General features: G+C 45.6%; 30 non-coding genes and 14 pseudogenes across 30 annotated transcripts; all 44 read right to left on the reverse strand.

Moving 5' to 3' along the window:
• Positions 1-52: 52 nt before the first annotated feature.
• Positions 53-171, reverse strand: LOC140382427 (5S ribosomal RNA). Its single transcript, XR_011931849.1, has one exon. It is a non-coding gene; the product is annotated as a 5S ribosomal RNA (ribosomal RNA).
• A 156-nt stretch (positions 172-327) lies between these two features.
• LOC140382380 (5S ribosomal RNA) lies at positions 328-446 on the reverse strand. Its single transcript, XR_011931806.1, has one exon. It is a non-coding gene; the product is annotated as a 5S ribosomal RNA (ribosomal RNA).
• A 146-nt stretch (positions 447-592) lies between these two features.
• Positions 593-711, reverse strand: LOC140382577 (5S ribosomal RNA). Its single transcript, XR_011931988.1, has one exon. It is a non-coding gene; the product is annotated as a 5S ribosomal RNA (ribosomal RNA).
• A 157-nt stretch (positions 712-868) lies between these two features.
• Positions 869-987, reverse strand: LOC140382381 (5S ribosomal RNA). Its single transcript, XR_011931807.1, has one exon. It is a non-coding gene; the product is annotated as a 5S ribosomal RNA (ribosomal RNA).
• Positions 988-1144: 157 nt separating this feature from the next.
• LOC140382428 (5S ribosomal RNA) lies at positions 1145-1263 on the reverse strand. Its single transcript, XR_011931850.1, has one exon. It is a non-coding gene; the product is annotated as a 5S ribosomal RNA (ribosomal RNA).
• A 146-nt stretch (positions 1264-1409) lies between these two features.
• On the reverse strand, positions 1410-1528 carry LOC140382578 (5S ribosomal RNA). The gene has a single exon (XR_011931989.1). It is a non-coding gene; the product is annotated as a 5S ribosomal RNA (ribosomal RNA).
• Positions 1529-1674: 146 nt separating this feature from the next.
• On the reverse strand, positions 1675-1793 carry LOC140382789 (5S ribosomal RNA; annotated as a pseudogene).
• Positions 1794-1960: 167 nt separating this feature from the next.
• LOC140383469 (5S ribosomal RNA) lies at positions 1961-2079 on the reverse strand. The gene has a single exon (XR_011932479.1). It is a non-coding gene; the product is annotated as a 5S ribosomal RNA (ribosomal RNA).
• A 146-nt stretch (positions 2080-2225) lies between these two features.
• LOC140383470 (5S ribosomal RNA) lies at positions 2226-2344 on the reverse strand. Its single transcript, XR_011932480.1, has one exon. It is a non-coding gene; the product is annotated as a 5S ribosomal RNA (ribosomal RNA).
• Positions 2345-2490: 146 nt separating this feature from the next.
• On the reverse strand, positions 2491-2609 carry LOC140382580 (5S ribosomal RNA). The gene has a single exon (XR_011931991.1). It is a non-coding gene; the product is annotated as a 5S ribosomal RNA (ribosomal RNA).
• Positions 2610-2755: 146 nt separating this feature from the next.
• Positions 2756-2874, reverse strand: LOC140382982 (5S ribosomal RNA; annotated as a pseudogene).
• A 167-nt stretch (positions 2875-3041) lies between these two features.
• On the reverse strand, positions 3042-3160 carry LOC140382856 (5S ribosomal RNA). The gene has a single exon (XR_011932073.1). It is a non-coding gene; the product is annotated as a 5S ribosomal RNA (ribosomal RNA).
• Positions 3161-3305: 145 nt separating this feature from the next.
• On the reverse strand, positions 3306-3424 carry LOC140382790 (5S ribosomal RNA; annotated as a pseudogene).
• A 168-nt stretch (positions 3425-3592) lies between these two features.
• LOC140383471 (5S ribosomal RNA) lies at positions 3593-3711 on the reverse strand. The gene has a single exon (XR_011932481.1). It is a non-coding gene; the product is annotated as a 5S ribosomal RNA (ribosomal RNA).
• Positions 3712-3852: 141 nt separating this feature from the next.
• LOC140382791 (5S ribosomal RNA) lies at positions 3853-3971 on the reverse strand (annotated as a pseudogene).
• A 168-nt stretch (positions 3972-4139) lies between these two features.
• On the reverse strand, positions 4140-4258 carry LOC140383472 (5S ribosomal RNA). Its single transcript, XR_011932482.1, has one exon. It is a non-coding gene; the product is annotated as a 5S ribosomal RNA (ribosomal RNA).
• Positions 4259-4415: 157 nt separating this feature from the next.
• On the reverse strand, positions 4416-4534 carry LOC140382411 (5S ribosomal RNA). The gene has a single exon (XR_011931834.1). It is a non-coding gene; the product is annotated as a 5S ribosomal RNA (ribosomal RNA).
• A 157-nt stretch (positions 4535-4691) lies between these two features.
• LOC140381802 (5S ribosomal RNA) lies at positions 4692-4810 on the reverse strand. Its single transcript, XR_011931285.1, has one exon. It is a non-coding gene; the product is annotated as a 5S ribosomal RNA (ribosomal RNA).
• A 146-nt stretch (positions 4811-4956) lies between these two features.
• On the reverse strand, positions 4957-5075 carry LOC140382581 (5S ribosomal RNA). Its single transcript, XR_011931992.1, has one exon. It is a non-coding gene; the product is annotated as a 5S ribosomal RNA (ribosomal RNA).
• Positions 5076-5232: 157 nt separating this feature from the next.
• LOC140382382 (5S ribosomal RNA) lies at positions 5233-5351 on the reverse strand. Its single transcript, XR_011931808.1, has one exon. It is a non-coding gene; the product is annotated as a 5S ribosomal RNA (ribosomal RNA).
• Positions 5352-5507: 156 nt separating this feature from the next.
• On the reverse strand, positions 5508-5626 carry LOC140381803 (5S ribosomal RNA). Its single transcript, XR_011931286.1, has one exon. It is a non-coding gene; the product is annotated as a 5S ribosomal RNA (ribosomal RNA).
• Positions 5627-5772: 146 nt separating this feature from the next.
• On the reverse strand, positions 5773-5891 carry LOC140382583 (5S ribosomal RNA). Its single transcript, XR_011931993.1, has one exon. It is a non-coding gene; the product is annotated as a 5S ribosomal RNA (ribosomal RNA).
• A 157-nt stretch (positions 5892-6048) lies between these two features.
• LOC140382383 (5S ribosomal RNA) lies at positions 6049-6167 on the reverse strand. Its single transcript, XR_011931809.1, has one exon. It is a non-coding gene; the product is annotated as a 5S ribosomal RNA (ribosomal RNA).
• Positions 6168-6313: 146 nt separating this feature from the next.
• On the reverse strand, positions 6314-6432 carry LOC140382983 (5S ribosomal RNA; annotated as a pseudogene).
• A 146-nt stretch (positions 6433-6578) lies between these two features.
• LOC140382793 (5S ribosomal RNA) lies at positions 6579-6697 on the reverse strand (annotated as a pseudogene).
• A 167-nt stretch (positions 6698-6864) lies between these two features.
• Positions 6865-6983, reverse strand: LOC140381804 (5S ribosomal RNA). The gene has a single exon (XR_011931287.1). It is a non-coding gene; the product is annotated as a 5S ribosomal RNA (ribosomal RNA).
• A 146-nt stretch (positions 6984-7129) lies between these two features.
• On the reverse strand, positions 7130-7248 carry LOC140383018 (5S ribosomal RNA; annotated as a pseudogene).
• Positions 7249-7404: 156 nt separating this feature from the next.
• On the reverse strand, positions 7405-7523 carry LOC140382584 (5S ribosomal RNA). The gene has a single exon (XR_011931994.1). It is a non-coding gene; the product is annotated as a 5S ribosomal RNA (ribosomal RNA).
• Positions 7524-7669: 146 nt separating this feature from the next.
• Positions 7670-7788, reverse strand: LOC140382794 (5S ribosomal RNA; annotated as a pseudogene).
• A 167-nt stretch (positions 7789-7955) lies between these two features.
• LOC140381805 (5S ribosomal RNA) lies at positions 7956-8074 on the reverse strand. The gene has a single exon (XR_011931288.1). It is a non-coding gene; the product is annotated as a 5S ribosomal RNA (ribosomal RNA).
• A 146-nt stretch (positions 8075-8220) lies between these two features.
• Positions 8221-8339, reverse strand: LOC140382585 (5S ribosomal RNA). The gene has a single exon (XR_011931995.1). It is a non-coding gene; the product is annotated as a 5S ribosomal RNA (ribosomal RNA).
• Positions 8340-8496: 157 nt separating this feature from the next.
• LOC140381806 (5S ribosomal RNA) lies at positions 8497-8615 on the reverse strand. The gene has a single exon (XR_011931289.1). It is a non-coding gene; the product is annotated as a 5S ribosomal RNA (ribosomal RNA).
• A 146-nt stretch (positions 8616-8761) lies between these two features.
• Positions 8762-8880, reverse strand: LOC140382586 (5S ribosomal RNA). The gene has a single exon (XR_011931996.1). It is a non-coding gene; the product is annotated as a 5S ribosomal RNA (ribosomal RNA).
• A 157-nt stretch (positions 8881-9037) lies between these two features.
• LOC140381808 (5S ribosomal RNA) lies at positions 9038-9156 on the reverse strand. The gene has a single exon (XR_011931291.1). It is a non-coding gene; the product is annotated as a 5S ribosomal RNA (ribosomal RNA).
• A 146-nt stretch (positions 9157-9302) lies between these two features.
• Positions 9303-9421, reverse strand: LOC140382191 (5S ribosomal RNA). The gene has a single exon (XR_011931636.1). It is a non-coding gene; the product is annotated as a 5S ribosomal RNA (ribosomal RNA).
• A 146-nt stretch (positions 9422-9567) lies between these two features.
• Positions 9568-9686, reverse strand: LOC140382984 (5S ribosomal RNA; annotated as a pseudogene).
• A 146-nt stretch (positions 9687-9832) lies between these two features.
• Positions 9833-9951, reverse strand: LOC140382796 (5S ribosomal RNA; annotated as a pseudogene).
• A 156-nt stretch (positions 9952-10107) lies between these two features.
• LOC140382985 (5S ribosomal RNA) lies at positions 10108-10226 on the reverse strand (annotated as a pseudogene).
• A 158-nt stretch (positions 10227-10384) lies between these two features.
• LOC140381810 (5S ribosomal RNA) lies at positions 10385-10503 on the reverse strand. Its single transcript, XR_011931292.1, has one exon. It is a non-coding gene; the product is annotated as a 5S ribosomal RNA (ribosomal RNA).
• Positions 10504-10649: 146 nt separating this feature from the next.
• Positions 10650-10768, reverse strand: LOC140382192 (5S ribosomal RNA). The gene has a single exon (XR_011931637.1). It is a non-coding gene; the product is annotated as a 5S ribosomal RNA (ribosomal RNA).
• Positions 10769-10914: 146 nt separating this feature from the next.
• On the reverse strand, positions 10915-11033 carry LOC140382986 (5S ribosomal RNA; annotated as a pseudogene).
• Positions 11034-11179: 146 nt separating this feature from the next.
• LOC140382797 (5S ribosomal RNA) lies at positions 11180-11298 on the reverse strand (annotated as a pseudogene).
• A 156-nt stretch (positions 11299-11454) lies between these two features.
• LOC140382987 (5S ribosomal RNA) lies at positions 11455-11573 on the reverse strand (annotated as a pseudogene).
• Positions 11574-11719: 146 nt separating this feature from the next.
• On the reverse strand, positions 11720-11838 carry LOC140382429 (5S ribosomal RNA). Its single transcript, XR_011931851.1, has one exon. It is a non-coding gene; the product is annotated as a 5S ribosomal RNA (ribosomal RNA).
• Between the last annotated feature and the right edge of the window lie 135 nt (positions 11839-11973).

An 11973-nucleotide genomic window follows, 5' to 3' on the forward strand; every position in this document is an offset into this window, starting at 1 on the left:
AACTTCTTTTTTTTTTTTTTTTTTTTTTTTGACAGGTGAAAAAGTGTGAAAATGCTCACAGCACCTGGTATTCCCAGGCGGTCTCCCATCCAAGTACTAACAAGGCCCAACCCTGCTTGGCTTCCGAGATCAGACGAGATCGGGCTGGTCCAGGGTGGTATGGCCGTGAGCGAAATGTTCCAGGTCAAAACGGCCTTTTTTATATCAAACACTGTCTTTTCGTGAAGAGTACCTTCACGCCACTTGCTCGGTCAAAATTGGGATATCTCAATGAAAAACTTCTTTTTTTTTTTTTTTTTTTTTTTGACAGGTGAAAAAGTGTGAAAATGCTCACAGCACCTGGTATTCCCAGGCGGTCTCCCATCCAAGTACTAACCAGGCCCAACCCTGCTTGGCTTCCGAGATCAGACGAGATCGGGCTGGTCCAGGCTGGTATGGCCGTGAGCGAAATGTTCCAGGTCAAAACGGCCTTTTTTATATCAAACACTGTCTTTTCGTGAAGAGTACCTTCACGCCACTTGCTCGGTCAAAATTGGGATATCTCAATGAAAAACTTCTTTTTTTTTTTTTGACGGGTGAAAAAGTGTGAAAATGCTCACAGCACCTGGTATTCCCAGGCGGTCTCCCATCCAAGTACTAACAAGGCCCAACCCCGCTTGGCTTCCGAGATCAAACGAGATCGGGCTGGTCCAGGGTGGTATGGCCGTGAGCGAAATGTTCCAGGTCAAAACGGCCTTTTTTATATCAAACACTGTCTTTTCGTGAAGAGTACCTTCACGCCACTTGCTCGGTCAAAATTGGGATATCTCAATGAAAAACTTCTTTTTTTTTTTTTTTTTTTTTTTTGACAGGTGAAAAAGTGTGAAAATGCTCACAGCACCTGGTATTCCCAGGCGGTCTCCCATCCAAGTACTAACCAGGCCCAACCCTGCTTGGCTTCCGAGATCAGACGAGATCGGGCTGGTCCAGGCTGGTATGGCCGTGAGCGAAATGTTCCAGGTCAAAACGGCCTTTTTTATATCAAACACTGTCTTTTCGTGAAGAGTACCTTCACGCCACTTGCTCGGTCAAAATTGGGATATCTCAATGAAAAACTTCTTTTTTTTTTTTTTTTTTTTTTTTGACAGGTGAAAAAGTGTGAAAATGCTCACAGCACCTGGTATTCCCAGGCGGTCTCCCATCCAAGTACTAACAAGGCCCAACCCTGCTTGGCTTCCGAGATCAGACGAGATCGGGCTGGTCCAGGGTGGTATGGCCGTGAGCGAAATGTTCCAGGTCAAAACGGCCTTTTTTATATCAAACACTGTCTTTTCGTGAAGAGTACCTTCACGCCACTTGCTCGGTCAAAATTGGGATATCTCAATGAAAAACTTCTTTTTTTTTTTTTGACGGGTGAAAAAGTGTGAAAATGCTCACAGCACCTGGTATTCCCAGGCGGTCTCCCATCCAAGTACTAACAAGGCCCAACCCCGCTTGGCTTCCGAGATCAAACGAGATCGGGCTGGTCCAGGGTGGTATGGCCGTGAGCGAAATGTTCCAGGTCAAAACGGCCTTTTTTATATCAAACACTGTCTTTTCGTGAAGAGTACCTTCACGCCACTTGCTCGGTCAAAATTGGGATATCTCAATGAAAAACTTCTTTTTTTTTTTTTGACGGGTGAAAAAGTGTGAAAATGCTCACAGCACCTGGTATTCCCAGGCGGTGTTCCATCCAAGTACTAACAAGGCCCAACCCCGCTTGGCTTCCGAGATCAAACGAGATCGGGCTGTTCCAGGGTGGTATGGCCGTGAGCGAAATGTTCCAGGTCAAAACTCGTATAAATGGCTTTTTTTGCATCAAACACTGTCTTTTCGTGAAGAGTACCTTCACGCCACTTGCTCGGTCAAAATTGGGATATCTCAATGAAAAACTTCTTTTTTTTTTTTTTTTTTTTTTTTGACAGGTGAAAAAGTGTGAAAATGCTCACAGCACCTGGTATTCCCAGGCGGTCTCCCATCCAAGTACTAACCAGGCCCAACCCTGCTTGGCTTCCGAGATCAGACGAGATCGGGCTGGTCCAGGGTGGTATGGCCGTGAGCGAAATGTTCCAGGTCAAAACGGCCTTTTTTATATCAAACACTGTCTTTTCGTGAAGAGTACCTTCACGCCACTTGCTCGGTCAAAATTCGGATATCTCAATGAAAAACTTCTTTTTTTTTTTTTGACGGGTGAAAAAGTGTGAAAATGCTCACAGCACCTGGTATTCCCAGGCGGTCTCCCATCCAAGTACTAACCAGGCCCAACCCTGCTTGGCTTCCGAGATCAGACGAGATCGGGCTGGTCCAGGGTGGTATGGCCGTGAGCGAAATGTTCCAGGTCAAAACGGCCTTTTTTATATCAAACACTGTCTTTTCGTGAAGAGTACCTTCACGCCACTTGCTCGGTCAAAATTGGGATATCTCAATGAAAAACTTCTTTTTTTTTTTTTGACGGGTGAAAAAGTGTGAAAATGCTCACAGCACCTGGTATTCCCAGGCGGTCTCCCATCCAAGTACTAACAAGGCCCAACCCCGCTTGGCTTCCGAGATCAAACGAGATCGGGCTGGTCCAGGGTGGTATGGCCGTGAGCGAAATGTTCCAGGTCAAAACGGCCTTTTTTATATCAAACACTGTCTTTTCGTGAAGAGTACCTTCACGCCACTTGCTCGGTCAAAATTGGGATATCTCAATGAAAAACTTCTTTTTTTTTTTTTGACGGGTGAAAAAGTGTGAAAATGCTCACAGCACCTGGTATTCCCAGGCGGTGTTCCATCCAAGTACTAACAAGGCCCAACCCCGCTTGGCTTCCGAGATCAAACGAGATCGGGCTGGTCCAGGGTGGTATGGCCGTGAGCGAAATGTTCCAGGTCAAAACTCGTATAAATGGCTTTTTTTGCATCAAACACTGTCTTTTCGTGAAGAGTACCTTCACGCCACTTGCTCGGTCAAAATTGGGATATCTCAATGAAAAACTTCTTTTTTTTTTTTTTTTTTTTTTTTGACAGGTGAAAAAGTGTGAAAATGCTCACAGCACCTGGTATTCCCAGGCGGTCTCCCATCCAAGTACTAACCAGGCCCAACCCTGCTTGGCTTCCGAGATCAGACGAGATCGGGCTTGTCCAGGGTGGTATGGCCGTGAGCGAAATGTTCCAGGTCAAAACGGCCTTTTTTATATCAAACACTGTCTTTTCGTGAAGAGTACCTTCACGCCACTTGCTCGGTCAAAATTGGGATATCTCAATGAAAAACTTCTTTTTTTTTTTTGACGGGTGAAAAAGTGTGAAAATGCTCACAGCACCTGGTATTCCCAGGCGGTGTTCCATCCAAGTACTAACAAGGCCCAACCCCGCTTGGCTTCCGAGATCAAACGAGATCGGGCTGTTCCAGGGTGGTATGGCCGTGAGCGAAATGTTCCAGGTCAAAACTCGTATAAATGGCTTTTTTTGCATCAAACACTGTCTTTTCGTGAAGAGTACCTTCACGCCACTTGCTCGGTCAAAATTGGGATATCTCAATGAAAAACTTCTTTTTTTTTTTTTTTTTTTTTTTTTGACAGGTGAAAAAGTGTGAAAATGCTCACAGCACCTGGTATTCCCAGGCGGTCTCCCATCCAAGTACTAACCAGGCCCAACCCTGCTTGGCTTCCGAGATCAGACGAGATCGGGCTGGTCCAGGGTGGTATGGCCGTGAGCGAAATGTTCCAGGTCAAAACGGCCTTTTTTATATCAAACACTGTCTTTTCGTGAAGAGTACCTTCACGCCACTTGCTCGGTCAAAATTGGGATATCTCAATGAAAAACTTCTTTTTTTTGACGGGTGAAAAAGTGTGAAAATGCTCACAGCACCTGGTATTCCCAGGCGGTGTTCCATCCAAGTACTAACAAGGCCCAACCCCGCTTGGCTTCCGAGATCAAACGAGATCGGGCTGTTCCAGGGTGGTATGGCCGTGAGCGAAATGTTCCAGGTCAAAACTCGTATAAATGGCTTTTTTTGCATCAAACACTGTCTTTTCGTGAAGAGTACCTTCACGCCACTTGCTCGGTCAAAATTGGGATATCTCAATGAAAAACTTCTTTTTTTTTTTTTTTTTTTTTTTTTGACAGGTGAAAAAGTGTGAAAATGCTCACAGCACCTGGTATTCCCAGGCGGTCTCCCATCCAAGTACTAACCAGGCCCAACCCTGCTTGGCTTCCGAGATCAGACGAGATCGGGCTGGTCCAGGGTGGTATGGCCGTGAGCGAAATGTTCCAGGTCAAAACGGCCTTTTTTATATCAAACACTGTCTTTTCGTGAAGAGTACCTTCACGCCACTTGCTCGGTCAAAATTGGGATATCTCAATGAAAAACTTCTTTTTTTTTTTTTTTTTTTTTTTTGACAGGTGAAAAAGTGTGAAAATGCTCACAGCACCTGGTATTCCCAGGCGGTCTCCCATCCAAGTACTAACCAGGCCCAACCCTGCTTGGCTTCCGAGATCAGACGAGATCGGGCAGGTCCAGGGTGGTATGGCCGTGAGCGAAATGTTCCAGGTCAAAACGGCCTTTTTTATATCAAACACTGTCTTTTCGTGAAGAGTACCTTCACGCCACTTGCTCGGTCAAAATTGGGATATCTCAATGAAAAACTTCTTTTTTTTTTTTTTTTTTTTTTTTGACAGGTGAAAAAGTGTGAAAATGCTCACAGCACCTGGTATTCCCAGGCGGTCTCCCATCCAAGTACTAACCAGGCCCAACCCTGCTTGGCTTCCGAGATCAGACGAGATCGGGCTGGTCCAGGGTGGTATGGCCGTGAGCGAAATGTTCCAGGTCAAAACGGCCTTTTTTATATCAAACACTGTCTTTTCGTGAAGAGTACCTTCACGCCACTTGCTCGGTCAAAATTGGGATATCTCAATGAAAAACTTCTTTTTTTTTTTTTGACGGGTGAAAAAGTGTGAAAATGCTCACAGCACCTGGTATTCCCAGGCGGTCTCCCATCCAAGTACTAACAAGGCCCAACCCCGCTTGGCTTCCGAGATCAAACGAGATCGGGCTGGTCCAGGGTGGTATGGCCGTGAGCGAAATGTTCCAGGTCAAAACGGCCTTTTTTATATCAAACACTGTCTTTTCGTGAAGAGTACCTTCACGCCACTTGCTCGGTCAAAATTGGGATATCTCAATGAAAAACTTCTTTTTTTTTTTTTTTTTTTTTTTTGACAGGTGAAAAAGTGTGAAAATGCTCACAGCACCTGGTATTCCCAGGCGGTCTCCCATCCAAGTACTAACCAGGCCCAACCCTGCTTGGCTTCCGAGATCAGACGAGATCGGGCTGGTCCAGGCTGGTATGGCCGTGAGCGAAATGTTCCAGGTCAAAACGGCCTTTTTTATATCAAACACTGTCTTTTCGTGAAGAGTACCTTCACGCCACTTGCTCGGTCAAAATTGGGATATCTCAATGAAAAACTTCTTTTTTTTTTTTTTTTTTTTTTTGACAGGTGAAAAAGTGTGAAAATGCTCACAGCACCTGGTATTCCCAGGCGGTCTCCCATCCAAGTACTAACCAGGCCCAACCCTGCTTGGCTTCCGAGATCAGACGAGATCGGGCTGGTCCAGGGTGGTATGGCCGTGAGCGAAATGTTCCAGGTCAAAACGGCCTTTTTTATATCAAACACTGTCTTTTCGTGAAGAGTACCTTCACGCCACTTGCTCGGTCAAAATTGGGATATCTCAATGAAAAACTTCTTTTTTTTTTTTTGACGGGTGAAAAAGTGTGAAAATGCTCACAGCACCTGGTATTCCCAGGCGGTCTCCCATCCAAGTACTAACAAGGCCCAACCCCGCTTGGCTTCCGAGATCAAACGAGATCGGGCTGGTCCAGGGTGGTATGGCCGTGAGCGAAATGTTCCAGGTCAAAACGGCCTTTTTTATATCAAACACTGTCTTTTCGTGAAGAGTACCTTCACGCCACTTGCTCGGTCAAAATTGGGATATCTCAATGAAAAACTTCTTTTTTTTTTTGTTTTTTTTTTTTGACAGGTGAAAAAGTGTGAAAATGCTCACAGCACCTGGTATTCCCAGGCGGTCTCCCATCCAAGTACTAACCAGGCCCAACCCTGCTTGGCTTCCGAGATCAGACGAGATCGGGCTGGTCCAGGCTGGTATGGCCGTGAGCGAAATGTTCCAGGTCAAAACGGCCTTTTTTATATCAAACACTGTCTTTTCGTGAAGAGTACCTTCACGCCACTTGCTCGGTCAAAATTGGGATATCTCAATGAAAAACTTCTTTTTTTTTTTTTGACGGGTGAAAAAGTGTGAAAATGCTCACAGCACCTGGTATTCCCAGGCGGTGTTCCATCCAAGTACTAACAAGGCCCAACCCCGCTTGGCTTCCGAGATCAAACGAGATCGGGCTGGTCCAGGGTGGTATGGCCGTGAGCGAAATGTTCCAGGTCAAAACGGCCTTTTTTATATCAAACACTGTCTTTTCGTGAAGAGTACCTTCACGCCACTTGCTCGGTCAAAATTGGGATATCTCAATGAAAAACTTCTTTTTTTTTTTTTGACGGGTGAAAAAGTGTGAAAATGCTCACAGCACCTGGTATTCCCAGGCGGTGTTCCATCCAAGTACTAACAAGGCCCAACCCCGCTTGGCTTCCGAGATCAAACGAGATCGGGCTGTTCCAGGGTGGTATGGCCGTGAGCGAAATGTTCCAGGTCAAAACTCGTATAAATGGCTTTTTTTGCATCAAACACTGTCTTTTCGTGAAGAGTACCTTCACGCCACTTGCTCGGTCAAAATTGGGATATCTCAATGAAAAACTTCTTTTTTTTTTTTTTTTTTTTTTTTGACAGGTGAAAAAGTGTGAAAATGCTCACAGCACCTGGTATTCCCAGGCGGTCTCCCATCCAAGTACTAACCAGGCCCAACCCTGCTTGGCTTCCGAGATCAGACGAGATCGGGCTGGTCCAGGGTGGTATGGCCGTGAGCGAAATGTTCCAGGTCAAAACGGCCTTTTTTATATCAAACACTGTCTTTTCGTGAAGAGTACCTTCACGCCACTTGCTCGGTCAAAATTGGGATATCTCAATGAAAAACTTCTTTTTTTTTTTTTGACGGGTGAAAAAGTGTGAAAATGCTCACAGCACCTGGTATTCCCAGGCGGTGTTCCATCCAAGTACTAACAAGGCCCAACCCCGCTTGGCTTCCGAGATCAAACGAGATCGGGCTGTTCCAGAGTGGTATGGCCGTGAGCGAAATGTTCCAGGTCAAAACTCGTATAAATGGCTTTTTTTGCATCAAACACTGTCTTTTCGTGAAGAGTACCTTCACGCCACTTGCTCGGTCAAAATTGGGATATCTCAATGAAAAACTTCTTTTTTTTTTTTTGACGGGTGAAAAAGTGTGAAAATGCTCACAGCACCTGGTATTCCCAGGCGGTCTCCCATCCAAGTACTAACAAGGCCCAACCCCGCTTGGCTTCCGAGATCAAACGAGATCGGGCTGGTCCAGGGTGGTATGGCCGTGAGCGAAATGTTCCAGGTCAAAACGGCCTTTTTTATATCAAACACTGTCTTTTCGTGAAGAGTACCTTCACGCCACTTGCTCGGTCAAAATTGGGATATCTCAATGAAAAACTTCTTTTTTTTTTTTTGACGGGTGAAAAAGTGTGAAAATGCTCACAGCACCTGGTATTCCCAGGCGGTGTTCCATCCAAGTACTAACAAGGCCCAACCCCGCTTGGCTTCCGAGATCAAACGAGATCGGGCTGTTCCAGGGTGGTATGGCCGTGAGCGAAATGTTCCAGGTCAAAACTCGTATAAATGGCTTTTTTTGCATCAAACACTGTCTTTTCGTGAAGAGTACCTTCACGCCACTTGCTCGGTCAAAATTGGGATATCTCAATGAAAAACTTCTTTTTTTTTTTTTTTTTTTTTTTTGACAGGTGAAAAAGTGTGAAAATGCTCACAGCACCTGGTATTCCCAGGCGGTCTCCCATCCAAGTACTAACCAGGCCCAACCCTGCTTGGCTTCCGAGATCAGACGAGATCGGGCTGGTCCAGGGTGGTATGGCCGTGAGCGAAATGTTCCAGGTCAAAACGGCCTTTTTTATATCAAACACTGTCTTTTCGTGAAGAGTACCTTCACGCCACTTGCTCGGTCAAAATTGGGATATCTCAATGAAAAACTTCTTTTTTTTTTTTTGACGGGTGAAAAAGTGTGAAAATGCTCACAGCACCTGGTATTCCCAGGCGGTCTCCCATCCAAGTACTAACAAGGCCCAACCCCGCTTGGCTTCCGAGATCAAACGAGATCGGGCTGGTCCAGGGTGGTATGGCCGTGAGCGAAATGTTCCAGGTCAAAACGGCCTTTTTTATATCAAACACTGTCTTTTCGTGAAGAGTACCTTCACGCCACTTGCTCGGTCAAAATTGGGATATCTCAATGAAAAACTTCTTTTTTTTTTTTTTTTTTTTTTTTGACAGGTGAAAAAGTGTGAAAATGCTCACAGCACCTGGTATTCCCAGGCGGTCTCCCATCCAAGTACTAACCAGGCCCAACCCTGCTTGGCTTCCGAGATCAGACGAGATCGGGCTGGTCCAGGGTGGTATGGCCGTGAGCGAAATGTTCCAGGTCAAAACGGCCTTTTTTATATCAAACACTGTCTTTTCGTGAAGAGTACCTTCACGCCACTTGCTCGGTCAAAATTGGGATATCTCAATGAAAAACTTCTTTTTTTTTTTTTGACGGGTGAAAAAGTGTGAAAATGCTCACAGCACCTGGTATTCCCAGGCGGTCTCCCATCCAAGTACTAACAAGGCCCAACCCCGCTTGGCTTCCGAGATCAAACGAGATCGGGCTGGTCCAGGGTGGTATGGCCGTGAGCGAAATGTTCCAGGTCAAAACGGCCTTTATTATATCAAACACTGTCTTTTCGTGAAGAGTACCTTCACGCCACTTGCTCGGTCAAAATTGGGATATCTCAATGAAAAACTTCTTTTTTTTTTTTTTTTTTTTTTTTGACAGGTGAAAAAGTGTGAAAATGCTCACAGCACCTGGTATTCCCAGGCGGTCTCCCATCCAAGTACTAACCAGGCCCAACCCTGCTTGGCTTCCGAGATCAGACGAGATCGGGCTGGTCCAGGGTGGTATGGCCGTGAGCGAAATGTTCCAGGTCAAAACGGCCTTTTTTATATCAAACACTGTCTTTTCGTGAAGAGTACCTTCACGCCACTTGCTCGGTCAAAATTGGGATATCTCAATGAAAAACTTCTTTTTTTTTTTTTGACGGGTGAAAAAGTGTGAAAATGCTCACAGCACCTGGTATTCCCAGGCGGTCTCCCATCCAAGTACTAACCAGGCCCAACCCTGCTTGGCTTCCGAGATCAAACGAGATCGGGCTGGTCCAGGGTGGTATGGCCGTGAGCGAAATGTTCCAGGTCAAAACGGCCTTTTTTATATCAAACACTGTCTTTTCGTGAAGAGTACCTTCACGCCACTTGCTCGGTCAAAATTGGGATATCTCAATGAAAAACTTCTTTTTTTTTTTTTGACGGGTGAAAAAGTGTGAAAATGCTCACAGCACCTGGTATTCCCAGGCGGTGTTCCATCCAAGTACTAACAAGGCCCAACCCCGCTTGGCTTCCGAGATCAAACGAGATCGGGCTGGTCCAGGGTGGTATGGCCGTGAGCGAAATGTTCCAGGTCAAAACGGCCTTTTTTATATCAAACACTGTCTTTTCGTGAAGAGTACCTTCACGCCACTTGCTCGGTCAAAATTGGGATATCTCAATGAAAAACTTCTTTTTTTTTTTTTGACGGGTGAAAAAGTGTGAAAATGCTCACAGCACCTGGTATTCCCAGGCGGTGTTCCATCCAAGTACTAACAAGGCCCAACCCCGCTTGGCTTCCGAGATCAAACGAGATCGGGCTGTTCCAGGGTGGTATGGCCGTGAGCGAAATGTTCCAGGTCAAAACTCGTATAAATGGCTTTTTTTGCATCAAACACTGTCTTTTCGTGAAGAGTACCTTCACGCCACTTGCTCGGTCAAAATTGGGATATCTCAATGAAAAACTTCTTTTTTTTTTTTTGACGGGTGAAAAAGTGTGAAAATGCTCACAGCACCTGGTATTCCCAGGCGGTGTTCCATCCAAGTACTAACAAGGCCCAACCCCGCTTGGCTTCCGAGATCAAACGAGATCGGGCTGGTCCAGGGTGGTATGGCCGTGAGCGAAATGTTCCAGGTCAAAACGGCCTTTATTATATCAAACACTGTCTTTTCGTGAAGAGTACCTTCACGCCACTTGCTCGGTCAAAATTGGGATATCTCAATGAAAAACTTCTTTTTTTTTTTTTTTTTTTTTTTTTGACAGGTGAAAAAGTGTGAAAATGCTCACAGCACCTGGTATTCCCAGGCGGTCTCCCATCCAAGTACTAACCAGGCCCAACCCTGCTTGGCTTCCGAGATCAGACGAGATCGGGCTGGTCCAGGGTGGTATGGCCGTGAGCGAAATGTTCCAGGTCAAAACGGCCTTTTTTATATCAAACACTGTCTTTTCGTGAAGAGTACCTTCACGCCACTTGCTCGGTCAAAATTGGGATATCTCAATGAAAAACTTCTTTTTTTTTTTTTGACGGGTGAAAAAGTGTGAAAATGCTCACAGCACCTGGTATTCCCAGGCGGTCTCCCATCCAAGTACTAACCAGGCCCAACCCTGCTTGGCTTCCGAGATCAAACGAGATCGGGCTGGTCCAGGGTGGTATGGCCGTGAGCGAAATGTTCCAGGTCAAAACGGCCTTTTTTATATCAAACACTGTCTTTTCGTGAAGAGTACCTTCACGCCACTTGCTCGGTCAAAATTGGGATATCTCAATGAAAAACTTCTTTTTTTTTTTTTGACGGGTGAAAAAGTGTGAAAATGCTCACAGCACCTGGTATTCCCAGGCGGTGTTCCATCCAAGTACTAACAAGGCCCAACCCCGCTTGGCTTCCGAGATCAAACGAGATCGGGCTGGTCCAGGGTGGTATGGCCGTGAGCGAAATGTTCCAGGTCAAAACGGCCTTTTTTATATCAAACACTGTCTTTTCGTGAAGAGTACCTTCACGCCACTTGCTCGGTCAAAATTGGGATATCTCAATGAAAAACTTCTTTTTTTTTTTTTGACGGGTGAAAAAGTGTGAAAATGCTCACAGCACCTGGTATTCCCAGGCGGTGTTCCATCCAAGTACTAACAAGGCCCAACCCCGCTTGGCTTCCGAGATCAAACGAGATCGGGCTGTTCCAGGGTGGTATGGCCGTGAGCGAAATGTTCCAGGTCAAAACTCGTATAAATGGCTTTTTTTGCATCAAACACTGTCTTTTCGTGAAGAGTACCTTCACGCCACTTGCTCGGTCAAAATTGGGATATCTCAATGAAAAACTTCTTTTTTTTTTTTTGACGGGTGAAAAAGTGTGAAAATGCTCACAGCACCTGGTATTCCCAGGCGGTGTTCCATCCAAGTACTAACAAGGCCCAACCCCGCTTGGCTTCCGAGATCAAACGAGATCGGGCTGGTCCAGGGTGGTATGGCCGTGAGCGAAATGTTCCAGGTCAAAACGGCCTTTTTTATATCAAACACTGTCTTTTCGTGAAAAATACCTTCACGCCACTTGCTCGGTCAAAATTGGGATATCTCAATGAAAAACTTCTTTTTTTTTTTTTGACGGGTGAAAAAGTGTGAAAATGCTCACAGCACCTGGTATTCCCAGGCGGTCTCCCATCCAAGTACTAACAAGGCCCAACCCTGCTTGGCTTCCGAGATCAGACGAGATCGGGCTGGTCCAGGGTGGTATGGCCGTGAGCGAAATGTTCCAGGTCAAAACGGCCTTTTTTATATCAAACACTGTCTTTTCGTGAAGAGTACCTTCACGCCACTTGCTCGGTCAAAATTGGGATATCTCAATGAAAAACTTCTTTTTTTTTTTTTGACGGGTGAAA

This window comes from Eucyclogobius newberryi, unplaced genomic scaffold (genome assembly GCF_026437365.1).
Source record: "Eucyclogobius newberryi isolate DKJ021-1_F unplaced genomic scaffold, fEucNew1.0.hap1 SCAF_50, whole genome shotgun sequence".
In the NCBI taxonomy this organism is placed as follows: domain Eukaryota; kingdom Metazoa; phylum Chordata; class Actinopteri; order Gobiiformes; family Gobiidae; genus Eucyclogobius; species Eucyclogobius newberryi.